This window comes from Chiloscyllium punctatum, unplaced genomic scaffold, assembly GCF_047496795.1.
Source record: "Chiloscyllium punctatum isolate Juve2018m unplaced genomic scaffold, sChiPun1.3 scaffold_364, whole genome shotgun sequence".
In the NCBI taxonomy this organism is placed as follows: domain Eukaryota; kingdom Metazoa; phylum Chordata; class Chondrichthyes; order Orectolobiformes; family Hemiscylliidae; genus Chiloscyllium; species Chiloscyllium punctatum.
In genome coordinates, this window is record NW_027310098.1 from 122,154 (window position 1) to 133,432 (window position 11,279).

Genomic DNA, 11,279 nt, shown 5'->3' on the forward strand with positions numbered 1-11,279 from the left:
GGAGTACAGTAGGAGGCTGAGGGACACAGCTGTGTGTGTACAGGGAGTACAGTAGGGGGCTGAGGGACACAGCCGTATGTGGACAGGGAGTACAGTAGGGGGCTGAGGGACACAGCCGTGTGTGTACAGGGAGTACAGTAGGAGGCTGAGGGACACAGCCGTGTGTGTAAAGGGAGTACAGTAGGGCTCTGAGGGACACAGCCGTGTGTGTACAGGGAGTACAGTAGGGGGATGAGGGACACAGCTGTGTGTGTACAGGGAGTACAGTAGGGGGCTGAGGGACACAGCCGTATGTGGACAGGGAGTACAGTAGGGGGCTGAGGGACACAGCCGTGTGTGTACAGGGAGTACAGTAGGGGGCTGAGGGACACAGTCATGTATGTAAAGGGAGTACAGTAAGGTTCTGAGGGACACAGCCGTGTGTGTACAGGGAGTACAGTAGGGGGATGAGGGACACAGCCGTGTGTGTACAGGGAGTACAGTAGGGGGCTGAGGGACACAGCCGTGTGTGTACAGGGAGTACAGTAGGGGGCTGAGGGACACAGCCGTGTGTGTACAGGGAGTACAGTAGGGCTCTGAGGGCACAGCCGTGTGTGTACAGGGAGTACAGTAGGGGGCTGAGGACACAGCCGTGTGTGTACAGGGAGTACAGTAGGGGGCTGAGGGACACAGCCGTGTGTGTAAAGGGAGTACAGTAGGGGGCTGAGGGACACAGCTGTGTGTATACAGGGAGTACAGTAGGGGGCTGAGGACATAGCCATGTGTGTACAGGGAGTACAGTAGGGGGCTGAGGACACAGCCATGTGTGTACAGGGAGTACAGTAGGGGGCTGAGGACACAGCCATGTGTGTACAGGGAGTACAGTAGGGGGCTGAGGGACACAGCCGTGTGTGCACAGGGAGTACAGTAGGGGCTGAGGACACAGCCGTGTGTGTACAGGGAGTACAATAGGGGGCTGAGGGACACAGCCGTGTGTGTAAAGGGAGTACAGTAGGGGGCTGAGGGACACAGTCGTGTGTGTACAGGGAGTACAGTAGGGGGCTGAGGGACAGAGCCGTGTGTGTACAGGGAGTACAGTAGGGGGCTGAGCACACAGCTGTGTGTGTACTGGGAGTACAGTAGGGGGCTGAGGGACACAGCCGTGTGTGTACAGGGAGTATTTTAGGGGGCTGAGGAACACAGCCGTGTGTGTACAGGGAGTACAGTAGGGGGCTGAGTGACACAGCCGTGTGTGGACAGGGTGTACAGTAGGGGGCTGTGGACACAGCCATGTGTGTACAGGGAGTACAGTAGGGGGCTGAGGGACACAGTCGTGTGTGTACAGGGAGTACAATAGGGGGCTGAGGGACACAGCCGTGTGTGTACAGGGAGTACAGTAGGGGGCTGAGGACACAGCCGTGTGTGTACAGGGCTTACAGTAGGGGGCTGAGGGACACAGTCGTGTGTGTACAGGGAGTACAGTAGGGGGCTGAGGACACAGCCGTGTGTGTACAGGGATTACAGTAGGGGGCTGAGGGACACAGTCGTGTGTGGAAAGGGAGTACAGTAGGGTTCTGAGGGACACAGCCGTGTGTGTACAGGGAGTACAGTAGGGGGCTGAGGGACTCAGCCGTGTGTGTACAGGGAGTACAGTAAGGGGCTGAGGGACACAGCCGTGTGTGTAAAGGGAGTACAGTAGGGTTCTGACGGCACAGCCGTGTGTGTACAGGGAGTACAGTAGGGGGCTGAGGACACAGCCGTGTGTGTACAGGGAGTACAGTAAGGGGCTGAGGACACAGCCGTGTGTGTACAGGGAGTACAGTAGGGGGCTGAGGACACAGCCGTGTGTGCACAGGGAGTACAGTAAGGGGCTGAGGGACACAGCCGTGTGTGTAAAGGGAGTACAGTAGGGGGCTGAGGGACACAGCTGTGTGTATACAGGGAGTACAGTAGGGGGCTGAGGACACAGCCATGTGTGTACAGGGAGTACAGTAGGGGGCTGAGGACACAGCCATGTGTGTACAGGGAGTACAGTAGGGGGCTGAGGACACAGCCATGTGTGTACAGGGAGTACAGTAAGGGGCTGAGGGACGCAGCCGTGTGTGTAAAGGGAGTACAGTAGGGGGCTGAAGACACAGCCGTGTGTGTACAGGGAGTACAGTAGGGGGCTGAGGGACACAGCTGTGTGTGTACAGGGAGTACAGTAGGAGGCTGAGGGACACAGCCGTATGTGTACAGGGAGTACAGTAGGGGGCTGAGGGACACAGCCGTGTGTGTAAAGGGAGTACAGTAGGGCTCTGAGGGACACAGCCGTGTGTGTACAGGGAGTACAGTAGGAGGCTGAGGGACACAGCCGTGTGTGTAAAGGGAGTACAGTAGGGCTCTGAGGGACACAGCCGTGTGTGTACAGGGAGTACAGTAGGGGACTGAGGGACACAGTCATGTGTGTAAAGGGAGTACAGTAGGGTTCTGAGGGACACAGCCGTGTGTGTACAGGGAGTACAGTAGGGGGCTGAGGGACACAGCCGTGTGTGTACAGGGAGTACAGTAGGGGGCTGAGGGACACAGCCGTGTGTGTACAGGGAGTACAGTAGGGGGCTGAGGGACACAGCCGTGTGTGTACAGGGAGTACAGTAGGGCTCTGAGGGCACAGCCGTGTGTGTACAGGGAGTACAGTAGGGGGCTGAGGACACAGCCGTGTGTGTACAGGGAGTACAGTAAGGGGCTGAGGGACACAGCCGTGTGTGGAAAGGGAGTACAGTAGGGGGCTGAGGGACACAGCTGTGTGTATACAGGGAGTACAGTAGGGGGCTGAGGACATAGCCATGTGTGTACAGGGAGTACAGTAGGGGGCTGAGGACACAGCCATGTGTGTACAGGGAGTACAGTAGGGGGCTGAGGACACAGCCATGTGTGTACAGGGAGTACAGTAGGGGGCTGTGGACACAGCCATGTGTGTACAGGGAGTACAGTAGGGGGCTGAGGGACACAGCCGTGTCTGCACAGGGAGTACAGTAGGGGCTGAGGACACAGCCGTGTGTGTACAGGGAGTACAATAGGGGGCTGAGGGACACAGCCGTGTGTGTAAAGGGAGTACAGTAGGGGGCTGAGGGACACAGTCGTGTGTGTACGGGGAGTACAGTAGGGGGCTGAGGGACAGAGCCGTGTGTGTAGAGGGAGTACAGTAGGGGGCTGAGCACACAGCTGTGTGTGTACTGGGAGTACAGTAGGGGGCTGAGGGACACAGCCGTGTGTGTACAGGGAGTATTTTAGGGGGCTGAGGAACACAGCCGTGTGTGTACAGGGAGTACAATAGGGGGCTGAGGGACACAGCCGTGTGTGTACAGGGAGTACAGTAGGGGGCTGAGGACACAGCCGTGTGTGTACAGGGCTTACAGTAGGGGGCTGAGGGACACAGTCGTGTGTGTACAGGGTGTACAGTAGGGGGCTGAGGACACAGACGTGTGTGTACAGGGATTACAGTAGGGGGCTGAGGGACACAGTCGTGTGTGTAAAGGGAGTACAGTAGGGTTCTGAGGGACACAGCCGTGTGTGTACAGGGAGTACAGTAGGGGGCTGAGGGACACAGCCGTATGTGGACAGGGAGTACAGTAGGGGGCTGAGGGACACAGCCGTGTGTGTACAGGGAGTACAGTAGGGGGCTGAGGGACACAGCCGTGTATATACAGGGAGTACAGTAGGGGGCTGAGGACACAGCCATGTGTGTACAGGGAGTACAGTAGGGGGCTGAGGACACAGCCATGTGTGTACAGGGAGTACAGTAGGGGGCTGAGGGACACAGCCGTATGTGGACAGGGAGTACAGTAGGGGGCTAAGGGACACAGCCGTGTGTGTACAGGGAGTACAGTAGGAGGCTGAGGGACACAGCTGTGTGTGTACAGGGAGTACAGTAGGGGGCTGAGGGACACAGCCGTATGTGGACAGGGAGTACAGTAGGGGGCTGAGGGACACAGCCGTGTGTGTACAGGGAGTACAGTAGGAGGCTGAGGGACACAGCCGTGTGTGTAAAGGGAGTACAGTAGGGCTCTGAGGGACACAGCCGTGTGTGTACAGGGAGTACAGTAGGGGGATGAGGGACACAGCTGTGTGTGTACAGGGAGTACAGTAGGGGGCTGAGGGACACAGCCGTATGTGGACAGGGAGTACAGTAGGGGGCTGAGGGACACAGCCGTGTGTGTACAGGGAGTACAGTAGGGGGCTGAGGGACACAGTCATGTATGTAAAGGGAGTACAGTAAGGTTCTGAGGGACACAGCCGTGTGTGTACAGGGAGTACAGTAGGGGGATGAGGGACACAGCCGTGTGTGTACAGGGAGTACAGTAGGGGGCTGAGGGACACAGCCGTGTGTGTACAGGGAGTACAGTAGGGGGCTGAGGGACACAGCCGTGTGTGTACAGGGAGTACAGTAGGGCTCTGAGGGCACAGCCGTGTGTGTACAGGGAGTACAGTAGGGGGCTGAGGACACAGCCGTGTGTGTACAGGGAGTACAGTAAGGGGCTGAGGGACACAGCCGTGTGTGTAAAGGGAGTACAGTAGGGGGCTGAGGGACACAGCTGTGTGTATACAGGGAGTACAGTAGGGGGCTGAGGACATAGCCATGTGTGTACAGGGAGTACAGTAGGGGGCTGAGGACACAGCCATGTGTGTACAGGGAGTACAGTAGGGGGCTGAGGACACAGCCATGTGTGTACAGGGAGTACAGTAGGGGGCTGAGGGACACAGCCGTGTGTGCACAGGGAGTACAGTAGGGGGCTGAGGGACACAGCCGTATGTGGACAGGGAGTACAGTAGGGGGCTAAGGGACACAGCCATGTGTGTACAGGGAGTACAGTAGGGGGCTGAGGACACAGCCATGTGTGTACAGGGAGTACAGTAGGGGGCTGAGGGACACAGCCGTATGTGGACAGGGAGTACAGTAGGGGGCTAAGGGACACAGCCGTGTGTGTACAGGGAGTACAGTAGGAGGCTGAGGGACACAGCTGTGTGTGTACAGGGAGTACAGTAGGGGGCTGAGGGACACAGCCGTATGTGGACAGGGAGTACAGTAGGGGGCTGAGGGACACAGCCGTGTGTGTACAGGGAGTACAGTAGGAGGCTGAGGGACACAGCCGTGTGTGTAAAGGGAGTACAGTAGGGCTCTGAGGGACACAGCCGTGTGTGTACAGGGAGTACAGTAGGGGGATGAGGGACACAGCTGTGTGTGTACAGGGAGTACAGTAGGGGGCTGAGGGACACAGCCGTATGTGGACAGGGAGTACAGTAGGGGGCTGAGGGACACAGCCGTGTGTGTACAGGGAGTACAGTAGGGGGCTGAGGGACACAGTCATGTATGTAAAGGGAGTACAGTAAGGTTCTGAGGGACACAGCCGTGTGTGTACAGGGAGTACAGTAGGGGGATGAGGGACACAGCCGTGTGTGTACAGGGAGTACAGTAGGGGGCTGAGGGACACAGCCGTGTGTGTACAGGGAGTACAGTAGGGGGCTGAGGGACACAGCCGTGTGTGTACAGGGAGTACAGTAGGGCTCTGAGGGCACAGCCGTGTGTGTACAGGGAGTACAGTAGGGGGCTGAGGACACAGCCGTGTGTGTACAGGGAGTACAGTAAGGGGCTGAGGGACACAGCCGTGTGTGTAAAGGGAGTACAGTAGGGGGCTGAGGGACACAGCTGTGTGTATACAGGGAGTACAGTAGGGGGCTGAGGACATAGCCATGTGTGTACAGGGAGTACAGTAGGGGGCTGAGGACACAGCCATGTGTGTACAGGGAGTACAGTAGGGGGCTGAGGACACAGCCATGTGTGTACAGGGAGTACAGTAGGGGGCTGAGGGACACAGCCGTGTGTGCACAGGGAGTACAGTAGGGGCTGAGGACACAGCCGTGTGTGTACAGGGAGTACAATAGGGGGCTGAGGGACACAGCCGTGTGTGTAAAGGGAGTACAGTAGGGGGCTGAGGGACACAGTCGTGTGTGTACAGGGAGTACAGTAGGGGGCTGAGGGACAGAGCCGTGTGTGTACAGGGAGTACAGTAGGGGGCTGAGCACACAGCTGTGTGTGTACTGGGAGTACAGTAGGGGGCTGAGGGACACAGCCGTGTGTGTACAGGGAGTATTTTAGGGGGCTGAGGAACACAGCCGTGTGTGTACAGGGAGTACAGTAGGGGGCTGAGTGACACAGCCGTGTGTGGACAGGGTGTACAGTAGGGGGCTGTGGACACAGCCATGTGTGTACAGGGAGTACAGTAGGGGGCTGAGGGACACAGTCGTGTGTGTACAGGGAGTACAATAGGGGGCTGAGGGACACAGCCGTGTGTGTACAGGGAGTACAGTAGGGGGCTGAGGACACAGCCGTGTGTGTACAGGGCTTACAGTAGGGGGCTGAGGGACACAGTCGTGTGTGTACAGGGAGTACAGTAGGGGGCTGAGGACACAGCCGTGTGTGTACAGGGATTACAGTAGGGGGCTGAGGGACACAGTCGTGTGTGGAAAGGGAGTACAGTAGGGTTCTGAGGGACACAGCCGTGTGTGTACAGGGAGTACAGTAGGGGGCTGAGGGACTCAGCCGTGTGTGTACAGGGAGTACAGTAAGGGGCTGAGGGACACAGCCGTGTGTGTAAAGGGAGTACAGTAGGGTTCTGACGGCACAGCCGTGTGTGTACAGGGAGTACAGTGGGGGGCTGAGGACACAGCCGTGTGTGTACAGGGAGTACAGTAAGGGGCTGAGGACACAGCCGTGTGTGTACAGGGAGTACAGTAGGGGGCTGAGGACACAGCCGTGTGTGCACAGGGAGTACAGTAAGGGGCTGAGGGACACAGCCGTGTGTGTAAAGGGAGTACAGTAGGGGGCTGAGGGACACAGCTGTGTGTATACAGGGAGTACAGTAGGGGGCTGAGGACACAGCCATGTGTGTACAGGGAGTACAGTAGGGGGCTGAGGACACAGCCATGTGTGTACAGGGAGTACAGTAGGGGGCTGAGGACACAGCCATGTGTGTACAGGGAGTACAGTAAGGGGCTGAGGGACGCAGCCGTGTGTGTAAAGGGAGTACAGTAGGGGGCTGAAGACACAGCCGTGTGTGTACAGGGAGTACAGTAGGGGGCTGAGGGACACAGCTGTGTGTGTACAGGGAGTACAGTAGGAGGCTGAGGGACACAGCCGTATGTGTACAGGGAGTACAGTAGGGGGCTGAGGGACACAGCCGTGAGTGGACAGGGAGTACAGTCGGGGGCTGAGGGACACAGCCGTGTGTGTACAGGGAGTACAGTAGGGGGCTGAGGGACACAGCCGTATGTGGACAGGGAGTACAGTAGGGGGCTGAGGGCACAGCCGTTGGTGTACAGGGAGTACAGTAGGGGGCTGAGGACACAGCCGTGTGTGTACAGGGAGTACAGTAGGGGGCTGAGGGCACAGCCGTGTGTGTACAGGGAGTACAGTAGGGGGCTGAGGGCACAGCCGTTGGTGTACAGGGAGTACAGTAGGGGGCTGAGGACACAGCCGTGTGTGTACAGGGAGTACAGTAAGGGGCTGAGGACACAGCCGTGTGTGTACAGGGAGTACAGTAGGGGGCTGAGGACACAGCCGTGTGTGTACAGGGAGTACAGTAAGGGGCTGAGGGACACAGCCGTGTGTGTAAAGGGAGTACAGTAGGGGGCTGAGGGACACAGCTGTGTGTATACAGGGAGTACAGTAGGGGGCTGAGGACACAGCCATGTGTGTACAGGGAGTACAGTAGAGGGCTGAGGACACAGCCATGTGTGTACAGGGAGTACAGTAGGGGGCTGAGGACACAGCCATGTGTGTACAGGGAGTACAGTAGGGGGCTGAGGACACAGCCATGTGTGTACAGGGAGTACAGTAAGGGGCTGAGGGACGCAGCCGTGTGTGTAAAGGGAGTACAGTAGGGGGCTGAGGACACAGCCGTGTGTGTACAGGGAGTACAGTAGGGGGCTGAGGGACACAGCCGTGAGTGGACAGGGAGTACAGTCGGGGGCTGAGGGCACAGCCGTTGGTGTACAGGGAGTACAGTAGGGGGCTGAGGACACAGCCGTGTGTGTACAGGGAGTACAGTAGGGGGCTGAGGACACAGCCGTGTGTGTACAGGGAGCACAGTAGGGGGCTGAGGGCACAGCCGTTGGTGTACAGGGAGTACAGTAGGGGGCTGAGGACACAGCCGTGTGTGTACAGGGAGTACAGTAAGGGGCTGAGGACAAAGCCGTGTGTGTACAGGGAGTACAGTAGGGGGCTGAGGACACAGCCGTGTGTGTACAGGAAGTACAGTAGGGGGCTGAGGACACAGCCGTGTCTGTACAGGGAGTACAGTAAGAGGCTGAGGACACAGACGTGTGTGTACAGGGAGAACAGTAGGGGGCTGAGGACACAGCCGTGTGTGTACAGGGAGTACAGTAAGGGGCTGAGGGACACAGCCGTGTGTGTAAAGGGAGTACAGTAGGGGGCTGAGGGACACAGCTGTGTGTATACAGGGAGTACAGTAGGGGGCTGAGGACACAGCCATGTGTGTACAGGGAGTACAGTAGGGGGCTGAGGACACAGCCATGTGTGTACAGGGAGTACAGTAGGGGGCTGAGGACACTGCCATGTGTGTACTGGGAGTACAGTAGGGGGCTGAGGACACAGCCATGTGTGTACAGGGAGTACAGTAAGGGGCTGAGGGACGCAGCCGTGTGTGTAAAGGGAGTACAGTAGGGGGCTGAGGACACAGCCGTGTGTGTACAGGGAGTACAGTAGGGGGCTGAGGGACACAGCCGTGAGTGGACAGGGAGTACAGTCGGGGGCTGAGGGCACAGCCGTTGGTGTACAGGGAGTACAGTAGGGGGCTGAGGACACAGCCGTGTGTGTACAGGGAGTACAGTAGGGGGCTGAGGACACAGCCGTGTGTGTACAGGGAGTACAGTAGGGGGCTGAGGGCACAGCCGTTGGTGTATAGGGAGTACAGTAGGGGGCTGAGGACACAGCCGTGTGTGTACAGGGAGTACAGTAAGGGGCTGAGGACACAGCCATGTGTGTACAGGGAGTACAGTAGGGGGCTGAGGACACAGCCGTGTGTGTACAGGGAGTACAGTAGGGGGCTGAGGGACACAGCCGTGTGTGTACAGGGAGTACAGTAGGGGGCTGAGGGACACAGCCGTATGTGGACAGGGAGTACAGTAGGGGGCTGAGGGCACAGCCGTTGGTGTACAGGGAGTACAGTAGGGGGCTGAGGACACAGCCGTGTGTGTACAGGGAGTACAGTAGGGGGCTGAGGACACAGCCGTGTGTGTACAGGGAATACAGTAGGGGGCTGAGGGCACAGCCGTTGGTGTACAGGGAGTACAGTAGGGGGCTGAGGACACAGCCGTGTGTGTACAGGGAGTACAGTAGGGGGCTGAGGACACAGCCGTGTGTGTACAGGGAGTACAGTAGGGGGCTGAGGGCACAGCCGTGTGTGTACAGGGAGTACAGTAGGGGGCTGAGGGACCCAGCCGTGTGTGTACAGGGAGTACAGTAGGGGGCTGAGGACACAGCCGTGTGTGTACAGGGAGTACAGTAGGGGGCTGAGGGACACAGCCGTGTGTGTACAGGGAGTACAGTACAGTAGGGGGCTGAGGGACACAGCTGTGTGTATACAGGGAGTACAGTAGGGGGCTGAGGGACAGTGCCATGTGTGTACAGGGAGTACAGTAGGGGGCTGAGGACACAGCCGTGTGTGTACAGGGAGTACAGTAGGGGGCTGAGGACACAGCCGTGTGTGTACAGGGAATACAGTAGGGGGCTGAGGGACACAGCCGTGTGTGTACAGGGAGTACAGTAGGGGGCTGAGGGACACAGCAGTATGTGGACATGGAGTACAGTAGGGGGCTGAGGGCACAGCCGTTGTTGTACAGGGAGTACAGTAGGGGGCTGAGGACACAGCCGTGTGTGTAAAGGAAGTACAGTAGGGGGCTGAGGACACAGCCGTGTGTGTACAGGGAGTACAGTAGGGGGCTGAGGACACAGCCGTATGTGGACAGGGAGTACAGTAGGGGGCTGAGGACACAGCCGTGTGTGTACAGGGAGTACAGTAGGGGGCTGAGGGCACAGCCGTGTGTGTACAGGGAGTACAGTAGGTGGCTGAGGGACACAGCCGTGTGTGTACAGGGAGTACAGTAGGGGGCTGAGGACACAGCCGTGTGTGTACAGGGAGTACAGTAGGGGGCTGAGGGACACAGCCGTGTGTGTACAGGGAGTACAGTACAGTAGGGGGCTGAGGGACACAGCTGTGTGTATACAGGGAGTACAGTAGGGGGCTGAGGGACAGTGCCATGTGTGTACAGGGAGTACAGTAGGGGGCTGCGGACACAGCCATGTGTGTACAGGGAGTACAGTAGGGGGCTGAGAGACAGTGCCATGTGTGTACAGGGAGTACAGTAAGGGGCTGAGGGACGCAGCCGTGTGTGTACAGGGTGTACATTAAGGGGCTGAGGACACATGCTCCAGGAGCTCCAGTGTTGAGTGTTATTTTGGCGGAGGTACAGATTCCTACCTTCACTAATTCTGGTCTGTGGGTCAGAAACCGGGGGGATCCAGTTGCAGAGGGTGGAGCCATGACTTAAGGTCACATAATTTTGAGATCAGTCTGGAGGGGATAATGATGTTTAAGGTGGATGTCAGTGAGCAGTAGTCTGCTGTAGGTGTCTTTGGTGTTCAGATGTCCTAAGGTTGAGTGCAGGGCTCGGGATACGGCATCTGGTGTGGACCCGTTACATCAGTCGGTATATTATAGGGGATCAAGCCAAGCTGGGAGATTGGAGGTGATGTGGGCCATAACCAGCCTTTTAAATCACTCCATGTTTATTGAGGTGAGAGCCACTGGGCGGTAATCATTAAGTCATTACAACATGAGCTTTCTCACTTACAAGGTTGATGTTAGTCTTCCTGACGTAGATTGAGACTTCAGCTTGTGGGAGGGAATGGCTGAAATTGTATGTGAATACCTCTTCCAGTTGGTCCTCCCAGGATCTGAGTGCTCAGCCGGGAACACTATCCAGGCCCGTTGCTTTCCATGACTTGACCTGCAGGAAGACTGATCATGCCTGCAGCGGTGACAGCGGGCACAGGTACATCCGAGGGTGTCGGGGCAGGTTTCAGCCTGGCAGTGACACAGTCATTCATCGCAGACATCTCCTCGCCGACCTCCCTCCATCGTCATCAATACACAGTGACATGGTTGGTGTGAGCACCACTCATTTCGTGTTGAGACGGAATGACATCAGTAGACTGGGATTGTGCGCCACAATGATGTAAA